This window comes from Ammodytes marinus (assembly GCF_949987685.1).
Source record: "Ammodytes marinus genome assembly, chromosome: 11".
Classification (NCBI taxonomy): Eukaryota; Metazoa; Chordata; class Actinopteri; order Uranoscopiformes; family Ammodytidae; genus Ammodytes; species Ammodytes marinus.
This window is the reverse complement of record NC_137215.1, coordinates 28,774,391-28,785,521: the sequence shown is the minus strand read 5'-3', so window position 1 is coordinate 28,785,521 and position 11,131 is coordinate 28,774,391. Positions and strand designations below refer to the sequence as shown.

Genomic DNA, 11,131 nt, shown 5'->3' with positions numbered 1-11,131 from the left:
CATGATGTCTGCTGATTCTGGTAAATGCACTGTTCTAGTTGTCTTGGATCTATCCTCAGCCTTTGACACCGTCGACCACCAGATCCTGCTGAGAAGACTGAGGGATGAAGTAGGACTGTCAGGGTCAGTTCTACATTGGTTCTCCTCTTACCTATCTGGACGTAGCTTCAGTGTCACAGCAAACTTGAGGCGACTGTGGCTCAGTTGGTAGAGCGGGTCGGCCGATGATCAAAGGGTTAGAAGTTCGATCCCCGCCCTGCCACCTGTGTCAGAGTTGATGTGTCCTTGGGCAAGACACTTCACCCAACTTGCCTCGTGTGAATGTTGATAGTTAGCCTGCTATCGGTGTATGAATGTGTGTGTGTGAATGGTAACGTGGGAAAGGAAAACAGGTCTCCCTTGCAAAAAGAGTCTTCGGCCTCAATGGGATTTACCTGTATAAATAAAGGTTAAAAAAAACAAAAACAGGTAAGGTCTGATTCAGCAGATCTGTTGTGTGGAGTCCCTCAAGGTTCAGTTTTGGGTCCTGTATTATTTTTGTTGTACAGTATATATATATCATATGAAAAAGTTTGGGAACCCCTCTCAGCCGGCATTATAATTGACTCTGCTTTCACAAAAAAAAATATAAAAGTGGTATGTCTTTAATTTACCAGGAACAGCTAAGTACTGGGATGTTTTCCAAACAAAGATTTTTTGAAAAGCAGTATTTGGTTGTATGAAATAAAATAAAATGTGAAAAACTGGCTGTGCAAAAATATGGGTACCCTTGTGGTTTTGTTGATTTTAATGCCTGTAACAGCATGTAAAACTGATGAAACACAAAGTTGGTTGGATTATGTTGTTAAGTCTTGAACCTCATAGAATTGTCTGTTTAATCATGAGAAAATGTATTTTAGGTGCCTAAATGCAAGTTGCACTTCTCTTTGAATCTCTGCTGAAGTGAGACAGAATGGGATCATCAAAACAGCTCCCAAAAGATCTTAAAAACAAAGATTATTCATTGTCATGGTTTAGGGGAAGGCTACAAGAAGCTTTCCCAAAGGTTTCAATTGTCAATTTCTACTGTAAGGAACGTTGTCAGGGAATGGAAGGCCATGATGGCGAGAGTATATTTTATTAGTAAAGGCCACTATTAATGAATTAAAATAATAAAAAAAATAAAAAAACGGGAGGACGGGTCCCGTGGCCAATTTCCGGTACTCCCGGACTGACTCATTTAGCAGGAATCCCGAAATCCCGGGACTCGTCCGGCAACCCTATTAAACACTGTCTGTCACACTCTCGCATGCACCAAGCACGACGCAGGAGGAGCGGCATTAGTCGCGACCTGTGTCCGCCAGTGTTGCCAACTCTTCAGTAAGGAAAGTAGCTATTGGCTGTCCAAAAAGTCGCTAGAAGTCGCCAGATGACGTCATCACCTAATTTGCATATTTGTAGATGACGTCATCGCCTAATTTGCATATTTGTAGACAGGGGTTTTATACAGTAATATTTGAATAGATGAGGTTCTAGTGTTATGAACGTGACAATCGCATAAACAACCAACGTGGTAATGTTAAGTCTAGCAGTAATCATACATGCTCATGGTTTAAAAAAGCACTGCATAACATTTTGAATTGCACTACTCGTAGACTGTAGAAGAGGTGGGAAAAGCTGCTAACTGCTAATAGTGATGCTAACGGAACACGAGCGGAGAGTGTATCTCCTGCTCTGACCGCAGCTGGGAGGGGCTGCTGCGCAAGGACCGGGCCGTCTGTCAGTGCTCTGTGACAGGGGACGGGCCGGGAGGCTCCCGCTGCTCGTTGAGAAGCGTTAAAAGTGATATTTGCTTCGGCGAAAAAGTCACCAATAACTCCAGAAAAGAAGCTAGATTTGTCGCTTGTCGCTTTTTTGAAAAAAAGTCGCCAAAGGGGTCTGAAAAGGCACTTGTTTCGGATACTTAAAACCTTAAAACTTTACCGTCAAATACAGGGTTAGGAGTTAAAGTTATTGGGGGACGAGATCAGCAAATAAAGATAGTCAAATAACTAAAGGAAGTCCCCCGCTCGGAATATTGAATTAACCTTTTTTTAATTAAATAATCACTATCGCATTTGCGGAAATAATATTAATCTCTAAAGGAATCTAGTTGTAGTCTTGCAATATGAGACCCCCTGTCTTTTCAAAATCTCACTCTGTGACTGAAAACTAATGACTAGTTGTCTTCAGGTGTGAGTTGATTGTCTTTAGATGTAAGAGGGTTTCAGTCTTCAGTCTTTTCAAAGTCTTTTAAAAGTCCTCTAGTGTAAGCAGTGGCGTTTCTACATGTAAAAAACAGGTGGGGCTAGGCTATTTTTTTTTTAAATTACCAGTGTCCGTGACGTCACCCGTTTGTTTTCACAGTCGTGGCGATAAGAGGGTAGGCACTGAAATATGAAAAAAAGACGTACCAGTGTCCGTGACGTCATCCGTTGGTTTTCGCAGCAAACAAGTTGACTCCTCCTGGGGCCTATTGCATAAAACTAGGATAAGGGATTAACCTAGGATATTTCGGTTATCCTGGCTTGCGTTAGCCATGATCCGGTTGCATAAAAGCGGAGAGACAGAAGTTACCATGGAGATTTATCCTTTACGTTGAACCTGGTCGGGACCAGGCTAAACATAAAGGATAAACTTATTCTGTTGCCTGATTGGCTCAGTAAGCTGTCACTCCGATCTGAAATCAAGGTGTTTAACAGTTATTCCATGATCTTCCGTGTATTGCTTTATTTTCATTAGCCTGTTTTAAGGTACCACATAAAAGACTGCATTGTCATTTATTTAAATAGTTCTTCTTTTTTATTTATTTAACCTGAACCATTTATAATTAACTTAATTATAATTAGATTAAGATGCAATGATATAAATTATAATAATTTATGTGATAGTCTGTTCATATTGCAGGCTATATTTATACAATTGATTATCGATGGCAGATGACGTTGCAAGTGTGGGTCAAATAAATTCACTTTGTACTTATAACTATATCGAGGTGCATCTGAAACCAAATTCAATATCAATGAAAAATTCATTTTTTCTGTAATTGAATTCAAAAAGTGAAACTTAAATATATTCTAGAAATTCATTACACATGAAGTGAAATTAATCTAGAATAAACATACTTTTCAGAAGGTCGACATTTCTGTATTATAAATCCTTTTTCTGATTGGTTGTATGTAATATTCTAATATGTTGAGATACTGTTTTTTTTTATTCCATGATCAATCAATCATCCAAAAAAAAGGCCTGACATATTTCACTTTGTGTAATGAATTTATGAAAGTTTCACTTTTTGAATGGACTTTCCATGATATTAATTTTTTTAGATGCACCTGCAGACTGCTCACTGTCAACTATTTTATCATAAAACAATGCAGGGACATCAACAGGGCCCCAGGATGCTGCCTTCTCCGAGCAACCAGCATGGACATGTGGCCAACCCATTAGTATTGCATGGTGAGGGGTGGAGCTTATTTTCATACGGCCCGTAGGCAGATTTCCCTGTCCACACAGTACAAGCGGCGAACAAGATTGTGTCTCTGCAAAATTTTTCTGGATATCAATCATAGGCTCATACTTATCTTTAGACCATATACTATTAAAACTGAAGTTTTCTCATTTCAAAACGCCACCTCAAGCGTTTTATTAGCCCAACGGCTTTTAACGGCTTTCAGTTTGTTTTCGCCAGGCTAGATGCTACAGAACGAGAATGATTCTACTCCCGCCTCCAGTCCGCTACGCTTGCCGCCCTCTTTCTTGATAGGTCCATAATGCAGCTACGTCCATGCTACGTCATGCTTTGGGCCGTATGGAATTTCCGGATTATACTTCCTTGTTGCTTCTCTGCGCCTATGAGCAGCTTTCATAGGAATGAATGGGCGCCATGTTTCAATACGGTGTCCATTTCTTTATATGTCCATGGACATCAAGGACAGTTGGCGGAGAATACATATCCTGTATGAAATGAACTGCCCCCTGACTTACGGTTTAAACTAGCAAGGCATTGTGGGAAAATGGGCCGTCTTTTCCATTTTTCCATCAGTAAATCTGTGTTCGATCTTTGGGTCTACTTCTGAAAGCTGTGGGCTGGCACTTAACAGAGTTACTTACACCTGGCTTGACAAAGCAGCCCCTTTACATCCTGGATTGGCGTTTATGCAACTGACTAATCCAAAGTGCCCAGGCTAGACTTTGTCAAGGCTGGCTTTATCAATCATCCTGGATGTCTTTATTCCACTTTTATGCAACAGGCCCCTGCTCCCGACTATCCTGCAAAACAACAACACACGAGCCACGACTGTATGTAGAAATCTAGTTCAACATCTGACCTGTAGAGGGCAGTAATACGCTAAACAGCGTCTAAACTGCCGGAATATTACAAGAAGAAGAGCACCACGTGCTCCATGACTTACTACCTTTCTTTATTCACCTTATTTTGGAACGTAACCATGGAAGACGCCATTGTTGTTGATCCTGTCATCGAACTTCCGGTTAGCTTGATCTTAGTATAGCATACCTGCGGAGCCCCGTTGTTTGTTCCGTCCACTTTATGTATAAATAAACCAACTGAATAGCATCCCTACCCGGAGAAGTGACTTGGCTATGAAGCTACGTTGAAGAAACCACTCCGGGTGCTATCCAGAGGGGTATACTACAAAGCAAACTCAACAGAGCCCGGCTCTCTTTTTTTGATCTGGTTCAACATAACACATACCCTCGCTCAGAGCTAACCGGTATCACGAAGGCAGTTATCAACCTCTTACGTTGAACGAGGGTTTCAGCTTCAGGCTCTGTGCGCGTCCCCATGAGAGGGGGCGTTTGACCGTCATTTGACTCTGCTTCCGCACAGACTGGACTGATCTTTTGCCGCTAACTTTACACAAACGGACTGATTGTGAGCAGCTGAGTAAAACAAAAGTGTGTCGCCAACTTCATTCAAGAGGAAGAGTTTGTCAGTCTGAATTATTACAGCAGAAAACAGAGAGCCGAAAAAAACTCTTACTGCAAATAGGCTAAGGAGAGTGGAATGCTGCCAGCATTGAAATTATTTATTTATCTTGCCGATCGTTCTCGCAGTGCGTAACGTGACATTATAAAACAATGAAACGTTGAACTCGGATTTAAACACTATACCATTTAGCCTAATATATATATAGGCTACTTTGCTATATTTATAGCACTACGCCTATAGTCCCACACTTAAGAATGTAATTTAAGTCTGACACTGTCCCCAAATGAATAGCCTATGGAAAATCATTTAGTTTTGGGCCACATCATAATGAATACAATTTTGATTTAGACTAGCCTTTTATTTGAATCTTACAAATACCAATAGGCCTACATTAAAAAACCTGTAGTCTGGATTTTTCGGACAAATATGAATCTACTGTGAGAAGCTTACCTGCGAGTCTGCAACGATGTCCTAACTGTGACAGCTGTCAGCTGTCACGTCCCAACTATAATCGCTACTGATGAAAAGAAAGAAGCCTACAGTGAAATAATGTTGCAACCTGTGATTTTATAGAACGCTTTATTAAGAGCCAGTGTGTGTATATCGCCAGGTAAAATCATTTGAGAGGAGAGCATAGAGTGGCGCTGCATACAGTATAGGTGTGGGCTATTTTACATTTTCAATAACTGTATGCATGTGGCAAAAAGCCCCGGCGCGATGTTACAGTTCACTCTGTAAGCCTAATGTCACGGCTTCGTTTCGTTCATTAACTTACTGATCAATAAGTTTAGATGTAACAGTTTCCTCAGTGAGAATGTAGCGCTCAGACAATATAGTCAGGTCCGCGGGATTTCTAAATGTGTAGTTTCCTTGAAGGGCAGCGCTCTAAGAGCCGAATTTAAGCTCAAACTCTGAAACAAAAACTGGTCTGAGCAGGTTAGCCGTGCAGCCTCTGTTACCACGGTGATCTAGCCAGGTAAAAAGAAAGCCACCTTTCGTGATACTGAAAACTCTGGCTTTAGACCGCTTTAGACTCAACAGACCTCGCTCAGCCCTTAATCTCGCTTCGTAGTATACCCCTCAGGTATGTCAAACTATCAACAGCCTCCTCTGTTTACTGGTTTGATTAAAAAGTTTGTGAACAATTTGTAGCCTACTAACAACAAAAACTATGGCGGAACGAAAATTATGTATCATGTAACGTGTGTTACCTAATTCATTCTGCATTCAATTCTATGTAAACATACATATTTTACTTATTTAACAGTTAAACCAGATAATAATATAGGCTACCTACTAATGTAGATTGAGCCGAATAGGCCTATGATGACCACAATCAGGCTGAGTAGCCTACAGATCAGATATTTGCAATCATTGTGGATTATGGAAATAGTAAATGCACATGTTATCTAAGAGTTGTTTACAGTGGGGAAATTATTATTTTGTTTGTAGGCTGCATTAATGAAATACAATTTTCTATTTTACTAGGTGACAATGCAACACCCAGCACCGAGCCGTGGATGTGCCAAACTCACTGAGATGCTGTGACCCAGTGGGAGGACTGGACCCTTTGTGACCATAGTTACAGTTCATGTCTCCCCCAAGAAATGTACAGTTAAATGTCAATTGGTTTACTTATTACAAGACATATGCAAAATGTACAGTAACATTTTAAATTTGTACTTATTACAAAAGACATGCAAAATGTACAGTAAAGTGCCACAAAGTTTATTAAAAACACTTATTTCAACAGCATTCAACAAAGAAATATTTAGTTTTAATTCCTCAAATGTATTATATTAATTAAGCAATTTTGGAAGCAGCTTTTGTGAAAACAAACAATTGTTAACATACTACCGGAAACTTTTTCTTCTTTGAAATACATTTTAACTACATTAACAGAATGTTTAGGGCGAGTTGGGAGAAATGAACAGCTGGTTTAGATCTAGTTTTTACAAAGCTGCTTGTATTTCATATAGTGACAACCTGCCTGCCTGAATTTCATTTGCAATACGAGGCAGCATATATTTAAAACAGAAAGCCTTTAGACTTGGCACAATTTCTGTACAGAAATTTGCATCATTAGCTACACCCAGCAATATTGCTGCTGGGATGGGGTTACACCAACTGGAAATTGAAAATATGTCTTGTTGGTAAACTCTCCTCCCGTCATGTTAAGACGCCACTGCTCTGCTTCTTTCAGTTTAATTGTTTTTCTAAGTATTGATAACACTCTCCTTATACTTTGTGAAAACCAGCTGAGGCCAGACACTCTGTTCCTCACGTAAGGCAACCGATTACAGTACCCGCTGAACTGTAATTGGTGTCCTTACGTGAGGGACAGAGCGTCTGGCCAATTGCAATTAAAAAAAAATCTAAAATCCACACAGCAACTTCTTTACACATTTTAATGTACAACATTTTGCACAATCACCTGAAAGAAGAGTGACTGTCGTAACAACAAACACGGACCAGTGGGTTTTCCCAGGAAATGTGTCCCTGCCCTTATTGGCAGTGAGTAAAGGGAGAACTGCCTCATGGGAGGATCTCGCTGTCTCTCAATCCACAGCTGAGTTCAAAGCTTTTCTTAGACTGAAAGTAAGTTTTACTTTGTTAGCCTCTTAGAAATGTAGTGGTCTCAAAAGTAAAATTTATGTCTTAGAAAAATAGTGAAGTGAAAGTCATAAGTTTCCAAAAAAGCAGATACTCAAGTATAGTACAGACATTCAAAAAGTTGGAACTCAATAATTTAACTTATTTACTGTCCACCACTTCATGTAATAGTCATGCGGCCCATGTGATTGTGATTTTAATGCCCCCCATGTTCACATCTGAGATCTTATTACTGAAGTGGTCTTCCTGAGAAGTCAGAGGATTTCTCCAAGGCTGGACACTTGGAACAGTACTCAGTGTTCATCACTCCATCAGGGCTTCCCGACAGCCATGGCTCCTCTGCTGACCACTGTGCAAAAAGAAGAAAGAAAAAATATATTTTTGTCAAGCAGCAATCGAGTGGTTGAATCAATATACATGTAGGCCTACAGCAGTTCTAAATATTTCTGATTAACGATGGCAGACATCTGAATATTATAATAAACAACTTACTTTGAATCAAAGTGTTATTATTAGACTTGTACTTTCTGTGACATAGAAATAGACTGAATATCACAGATTATCCTGAATAAGTCTCAGAACTGATATTAAAATGTGTTGATTATGTAAGATTTAGTCAATCTTATTTCATTCCAAATAATTTTGTGGAAAAGAGTTGCATTAAACTGTGTAAATGTAAAACACGACTCCATGCACAGAGATGGCAGTACATCTCATTTAATAGTTGCTTGCACAGTGTTCCACTTAAACGGAGCGAGCAACTACTAAACATGGTGTATTGCCAATGCCATAATGTCTTTGTGTATGGAGTCATTTCAAATGGGTTATATTTTGTTTTTATGTAGAGAAGATTTACACACTTACCTCAAATCCATTTATGTACATACTTTCTTCCTCTGCCGATTCTCATTCTCGTTGTGCTGTGACACACGAAAAAGCATGTTAGCAAGTTAAATTTGATTAGGTTTAAATAGAAGTGGTATTGATTGTATAAGTAATCGCAAAGTTTTAGTGTTGTCAGAGGCTATTTTAACTAAAGTAGCTGCAAACATTTATTATGCTACTTCACATGAGTCGATATTTTTCATGTTATTTCTATTTTCTGGTTAGACAAAACATAGAAAACTGATCATTTGAACTTAATTTAATCATATAATTGTATATTGGGAAAGATTATCAGATGATATAATTTGAGATTACACTTTAGAATAGAGAAATATGCCCTTGTATGATTGACAATCATTGTAGGTTTAAAACAAAAAAACATCATATTGTCTTACCTTCCTCAATTGAAGCTGCTTTACTTGGAGTAGCCTAGTACAGCCCGCTTTACCCCTCTGAAGGTACTGACTCAGTGCTCTTGACATTTTTCACCATGGCTCCATCTTCTCCAAGGGACAGCTAAATATGACCATAGTAATCTAGCCACTTTCTCATGTCATCCTCGTTGCGGGCGTCTGACTGCCGCATCGTAATAAGAGGATGCGACCACGGTGTGTGTAGATGTTAGCGATGTAAGCTAGTTTATCGAAAACAAACTACTACATTACAAATGGCTTAGTACTTAACTTACTAAACGTACTACTTTTACGTTTAGAACCTTTCTGTAAACAAATATTTCTTCCCTACGATTCAATTGTGCTTGATTGTTTGCCGCTGTTTACATTCTTTCGCGGCTCTGCAGCGCTGAACCGGAAGTCGCATGATAAACTCGCTAGAATCGGAAGTGGAAAACGGGGCGTTCCAAAATAAGGTGAATAGGTCCATGCTTACTACAAATACTGCTGCACTGAACTGTGACGACCTCTTCACAGTCTTCCATTGTTGGATCCCTTCGAGAACTGTTGGAGTCAAGTAGTTAGTTTGTAAGTTAATCTCAACGACAAAATAAAACATGAAAAATGTGTTAATATTAATAAATTAAGGGTATAAAACAGAAAAACAACAAGAACATAATACCTATACGTTGTGTAATATTTTTGTAGGTGTATACACTATTCAATTACCCTCTGCCGGGTTTTTGCTAGCTAGCAAAAGCCCGGCAATATAATTGTGATTGGCCATGCTTTTTTTTTTTGCCGATTTAGAACTTAACGTTTTGTCAAATTATAAAAATCAAAAATTGTGTAGGATCACTTATATCGACAAACCACACTGCGTGTAAATATTTTAAGGTTTTGAAATCGAATCAATGTTATTATTCGTAAAATTATGTTTGTAACGCTTAGCATGAAAAGCAGTAGATATTGCTGCCGCTGCGTAAGACGACAACGTTTATATCAGCCTCATAATTCTGCACACTGTTGTATTAATAAAAAGAGGCACTTTTATATTTACTCAATTTTTAATTTTGTTCTTTTTAGTGTCACTGAACTGAATCGAGATGCCGCCTAAGAGTAAGAAAAACTTCATTGCTTTAAGACTTGAACATCAATGTAAAACATCTGCATGTATTTAATGAAAGTATAAATACGACTTATCTTTATCTTGACATCATGCATGTATGTATTTTATTTGAATGTACACATTATATTTATGACCTATAGTATCTATCATAACATTAATGAAACCCAGCCAATGCTTATAATGCATTTTGTAATATCCCTATCCCTGATGATATACCTAACATTACTTTGTTTCCACAGTGCTTGTTTGGGTTCTTGGGGACAGTTATATCTGGCGAGCTGCCCAGGGCGGAGCCCAGAGGAGGGAGATGGAGGCGCCGGACCTTACCGTCTGCTGGTTCGGCGTGGGTCGGCTGCGGTGGGGTAAGCTTATTCCTCTCTTTCTTGAAACCCTTGTTGAAAGAGTAGTGCCTGATGTACTCGTCATTCACTGCGGTGGCAACGACTCGGGGGCAGTCAAGAGTATCAGTCTGGTGAATGAAATGGAGAGGGACCTGCTCTTTCTCCATGGATTTTACCCGGCAATGAAGATATTCTTTTCGGCCCTCACCCCAAGATGCCGCTGGAGGGCTGAGAGGTTTCCAGCCAGGATTGACGGGGCCAGAAGGTGTGTCAACCGTCTTATGGCCCAGTTTGTTAATGCAGTCAGTGGAGGAATTATTCCCCATAATCGTATTAGATATGACACTGCGGGACTTTTTTTAGCCGATGGAGTCCATTTGTCTCGTTGGGGGATGGACATTTTTTTAGATAATATTTTTAAATGCCTTAAGGACCACCTTCAAACGCTGTAATTGGGAAAGTAAAAAGAAAGTGGTCTCCGGTCCTAAATGTCATGGCTAATATAGAGCTTTTGTTCAGTGAGTGACTCTACTTTTATTTGCCATCCTCTTCTCCAGCCTTGGAGCTCTGGTGAGCCGCTGTTAGACTGCTGGAACCCCCACTGCCTTGGCCAATCCTGTCCACAGCTTGAAGGACATGCTGCAGTGCAGGTCAGTCCCTTATTCAGTGTTGAACTGCTTTCTGCTACTCCCATCTGTTAGTCTTTATTCAAAAAGATAGCATTCAAGAGTTAACATTGTGTGGGTGCCTGTGTGATTCAGTGAGTGACTCTACTTTTATTTGCCATCATGTTCTCCAG

General features: G+C 39.6%; 1 long non-coding RNA gene across 1 annotated transcript; it reads right to left on the bottom strand.

Annotated features, from left to right (window-relative positions):
• Positions 1-6,966: 6,966 nt before the first annotated feature.
• On the bottom strand, positions 6,967-9,185 carry LOC307257997. Its single transcript, XR_013845112.1, has 3 exons — positions 8,866-9,185; positions 8,450-8,505; positions 6,967-7,934 (listed from the first exon to the last, which is right to left on the bottom strand). It is a non-coding gene; the product is annotated as an uncharacterized lncRNA (long non-coding RNA).
• Between the last annotated feature and the right edge of the window lie 1,946 nt (positions 9,186-11,131).